Consider the following 5,569-nt stretch of genomic DNA (forward strand, 5'->3'; position numbering starts at 1 on the left):
ACAATTATGTTTTAATCGATTTACAGACTGGCCCGACATTGGCTATAACTTTTAAATTTATATAGAATTTTAAAAAATAACTTTTATGTGACTTTTTAACCGAAATCAAAACTATGCCCAACATTCCCCACCTTCCCCTATTAAATTTATATAACTTTTAGTTAGCGCTGACGTTCGAAAGTCGCAAGTCTAAATTTGAAAGCTGTAGAATCATTAGTTTGTGAATTATATCGTTTTGAGTGAAGCAACGTTTGTTATTGTGAAAAAAAAAAAATTTAGTTGAATTTCCTTGTTTTTTAAAAGGAAAATATATAGTGGAACTAAAAACTTAACTAGATGACCAGTTTCTGGACAATATCTCAGTAAACTCAAGCATCAAAAATTTGTAATACTAAGTCTAGGGGGGGGTGAAATGTGCACCAATGACGGTGAAATAGTCCACAAAAAGAGTTGGATTACCGTAAACTGAAGTTACTAGAAACAGCATGCTCTTTACAGCTCTGAACAAAATGGGTGATTGTTCCTACTATTGACCAACAACAACAACCAGTTTATGATTCGAAGCACTGTTTAGAGATATTCAAGCACAATAAACCTGAGCTTTTGCATCGATATGAGAGAATGGATGATGGTTTATTTCACTACTAGGTTAAATCGACAGTCATCCCGCTGGACTGCATACGAAAAATTTGCTTCAGAGTATGGAAAAGTGCAACAGACGTCTGACAAGGTTATGAGGTCAGTATTATATGATACGCCTGAAATAATTTTAATTGATTACCTTGAAAAAGGAAACACCATCAGCAACGACTGTTATTATTAAATCGTCTTTCTAGGACGAAACTGCCAAAGAGCTACCGCATTTGAAGCAGAAGAATGTGTTGTTTCACCAAACCAATGCAATGTGTTATAAGCCAGGGAAAACGATGGCAAAAATTCTTGAWTTGGGCTTCATATCACTTCCGAATCCACCATATATATCCAGGTCGGACCCTTAGCGATTATTTTTTGTTCTCAGATCTCAAAAGATTGCTCGCTGAGAATGCCGTACTGCAACAAGTGAGGAAGAGCTGAGTTCCGATATAACCGAACATTTCATACACTTGCAAGGATTAAAGCCTGAAAAGTGCCTTCGGGAACATAAGGCTTGTTAGTTATATGGGGCCTAGGGCGAGTTGTCAGCCGWTTTTATTCATTCTAAACCAAAATGTACACCGAAAGTTCGAAAATCTTTATTTTATATATATGGTGGCAAAGGGAAGTATTGGTCCTATTTAACCCATTTTTCACATACAGACATCCCATTATAAGAGAGGAATTATCTTTTAATTTCAGCTATATATCTCATACATTGTTCGATATTTTCGATCAAAAGTCGACTACAGGTACTGAGAGCCAAATATTCGGTACCTAATGACTTGAACAGTTTTTTTCGGAATTGAACAATTTTTGATCATAAGGTAACCCACACTAACTAAATTATTCGTGCAAATTTTTATCCTTTTATATTAATTGCTTCTTGTTTTGTACACTGAAAAGAAAAAATCAGTTGGAGTTTAGGCGTCGCCCGGTTTTGCACTGTAGAAAAGATAAAGAAGTCAGCGGCACGCCACGTTCAAAATATAGTTGAGAAAAGTTAAGCGCTTCTCAAAAGGTGTAGTTTTAAGCTCCATTACAGCACTTTTATACAATCTGTAAAACCCAATGTCTCTGATGTGATTAGTTATTGATTTATCGCGCTTTTAGTAGTTTTGAACAGTACCGTTATATGGGGAGTGCGATTTCATGCATTTTCACACTGTCAGTTCTTGTAATATTACTTGTGCTGTGCAATTTTGGTTATTTTATTTTATTTTATTTTATTATATTTATTAGAGATCCCGCACTCTACAATTTTAAAATGTTTTCGCTATGCACGCCTTGTTTGTTTTCATCCAGGAATACGCATACCAAATTTCATCAAGGTATCTCCATTTATACTCAATTAACAGCTTGCACGAACAGACAGACAATCATGCGGATTTCTTGTTCTGCAAAACCGTAGCACTTTGTTTTGTTCTATAATCAATAGAATAGGTATCTACGAAATTAATTATGTAATTTTTTCACCAGAGCGCTATATGGATATGAAAATACAGTATAGGTTATGTTCACCGACCGGTTGATGTTGACGACCGGGACGTGATTCGTAATTAACGCCTTCTCAAGCCCTTTGAATAATTTGTACCAATCAAACACACTTCCCCGCGACAGATAGTTATCACCAAAGGCCGTTTCCAATATTCTGAATTTTTGCATAGCAGAAATTTAATTTAGTCACAAAATTTAATGAAACTTTTTGTTGAATAATTTCAACATTAATAATTTCATTCATAGTAAATATCTTCATATGCACTTTAGGTACTTCAGAAAGACACTCCATGCTGAAAATTTATGACTATTTTTATGTGACATTTGGCACAGATATCCCCGACAGTCATARAAACTTAGAAAAAGATATTTAAATTAAAAAGTCTTACTGTTTCATGCTCACAGTGTGTGCATACATACATAAGTGCTTATATCTAGTTCAATAGGGCGTATAAGTAATATTACACCATGAAACGTACGCTAACTATTATGAATATTTAAAATAATTAAGTTGTAATAATTAAATGCTTCTTATTTATACTAATAAACTAATGAATAGCTAATTAGCTTAAATTTATTTTAGCATGATTTTATGAAATAAAACACACATTAAATTGCTTTAGAATAATTTTATTCGCAGTTTACATATGTATAGCAAGTACTACATAGAAAGATAATACATTCAAACGCATGTCTGTATTTAAAAATAATTTTTTTGCATGTTTTAATTGGAATTGTTTAACAATGTGACAATGTTGCAATTAAAACTTATTTGTGTACCGTTTTTTGAGTAAATTTTTTAGGAATTATTTATAAATTCCATGATAGCTTAACTCATAATGCAAACTGTTAACGATGCTCAATTAAAATATTTTTTCAAAATTATTTTTTAAAAACCATTTATTTCTTTCTTTCAACACATTGGCTTAAAAGTCAGAATAGCAGGTTGCCACCTGCAGGTATTTTTACAAAGCAAAAAACTGAAAACAAAAAAAAAAAATTGATATTATTTTGTAAGAAAAACGTATTCATGCGTTGTTATACATAAATCAACGTTCGCTCGTAATTGACCGTAATGAAGTATTATTAAAATAAAATAAATAAAAGTGGCTTAACTTGACCAATTTGCGCATTTTAGTTGCTTGTTTTAGTTAACTTTATACTGTCGCAAAATTTTAAACAGCGTATAATTATTATATTGTTCACCTTTTGTAGAGCTTTTTGTAAAAATATTAGGTGCACAACTAAATACCCGATGTTTTTGATTAAAAATGAAATTTTATTGTAACGAAGTGGTTACAAATGGATTACTTGAAGTACTGCACATCGCTAGTCACAACTATTGCCCATCTTTTTGGCTAAGCTCGAATAACATTACAATAAAACTGTTCATCTTGCGATGATATTCAAGAATCTAACCATTTGTTGGTGTCRTCTAGTGAGTAGAATAATAATCGAATAGTGCAGTATAGTATATCTTAGGAATAGAGCGGGTGGGGTGGAACTCCCCATTTAAGMGTTTCCAAATGGGTTTTAGCGGCTTAGACAACGTGAGTCCAAGCATTGTCATGCAGCTAAATCATTCTTTCGTGCATTATTCTGGTATTAAGGTCCTAAGGGACCTAAGTTCCTTGTTTCTGAATCTTTTCCAATGCATATAGTCACTTTGAAATAGCTAGGCGACTGATTCCCAGTGCTGAGGGAAACACTTATTACATTTGGCACGGCTCGCTCTCGAGATTCRTCTGCAATTAACCCACTTCAAAGATTTTTCACGAGATTATTAATATCAAAATTGTCGTCTTTAAAGCTACAAAATTAATTACGGCACGTTGGATTATTAGAAGCAGCACCTTCGTAACTGAAAGAAGAAAATCAACACTCCCCGAAAACGACGATTATTTGGCAGAATATTGAATATATTCGCACAACTCAAAGTATATTACAAATAAAAAAGTCACTAGTGTGGATACGCAGTTCCTTTTTAATGCCTAGGTTAAGTTTAATGCTCCAGTGCTGAAGCCATCTCTAGACAAACAGCGAGAACTTGTATGTGCTCTAAGTGCATGACTTATATGGAATTTAAAACACCATTTCATAGAATTTAATATCATCGACGAGCTGATCTTACTTTCTCGGTTTAAATCGGTTCAAGCCTTAGGCAATAGCTACCAATCTGTGTACGAACTTTGATATAATGCAAAATCAATAGCTAGCCGAATTACATTTTCATTTCACTAATCTCAGATTACCTTACAAGGTGCGTTCCGAAGTAAACAGGACTTTTGAATCTAGCGCCCCCTGGTGGCGCCATCTATATGTCGACTACTGCGTTATAACCTGCTATCTTTATCGATTGTCCAGTGGGAATTTCATGACATTTCATTGATTGAAAGTGAAGTTATTACGTTTATGTTATCGGTGCGAACACGGTGAGCTTCGAACGAAGAGCCCACATTAAATTTGTTTTAAAATTGGTGAAACCTTTACTGAAACGTTTCAATTGATAAAACAACTCTATGGCATGATTACCTATCCCGTAGCAGAGTGCACGAGTAGTTTCAACGTTTTCGAAGTGGGCGTGAGGACATAAATGGCGATCAACATGTGGGGCAATCAAAATCAGTGATTACCCGACATTCCATTGAAACTGTGTTCACTGTAGTAAATTCATCAAAAATCAGCCGAAATCATTGTTGAAATTCATGGAAAAGGAATTGAACTTCTCCAAATCATCGATTTATCGCATTTTGACTGAACATTTGGACTTATGAAAGGTATATGCACGATTTGTTCCGCACAAATTCACTGACGACCAATAATTGCGCAGAATCCAACATTCGAAGGACGATTATTTGATCAAAAATCACATTTTAATCATTAACCTCTCCCCGCATTCACCTAATATGGCACCGTGCGACTTCTTCCTTTTCGAAAAAATGCATTTGCCCATGAAAGGAAAGCGGTATGCAGACGTAAGGGCTATTGAAAAGGCTTACACCGGTGTATTGGCGGACAGACGGGCCAACGAGCTAAAACACCAGTTTGACATGCTTTTGGACCGTGCGAAAAGCTGTATTGGAGCAGAAGGAGACTATTTTGAATAAAATAAATTGATTTTGCAGAAAACCCAATCAGTTCTCTTTTTTTAAAGTCCTGCTTACTTTAGAACGCACCTTATATTTGCATAAGTTTAAAGCCTGTGAGAACTAAATATCTATACAGAATTTAGCCCACACAACCCATAAAGGCACACCCTGTTGTTCACAACACAACGGGAAAACCACGCCACTTCTAGAAACACAAGAAGATGAAAAGACAACAAGAATGCGGTAAAACCACGCCACTGCCAGCAACAAACGCCATCCCAGCAACACACGCCATCCTAACGCAACATGTTGCGAAGATGTTAGCACACAGCACAGGCTTGGTGGGGAGT

The sequence above is a fragment of the Bactrocera latifrons genome, unplaced genomic scaffold (genome assembly GCF_001853355.1).
Source record: "Bactrocera latifrons isolate USDA-ARS-PBARC rearing strain unplaced genomic scaffold, ASM185335v1 scaffold_108, whole genome shotgun sequence".
In the NCBI taxonomy this organism is placed as follows: Eukaryota; Metazoa; Arthropoda; class Insecta; order Diptera; family Tephritidae; genus Bactrocera; species Bactrocera latifrons.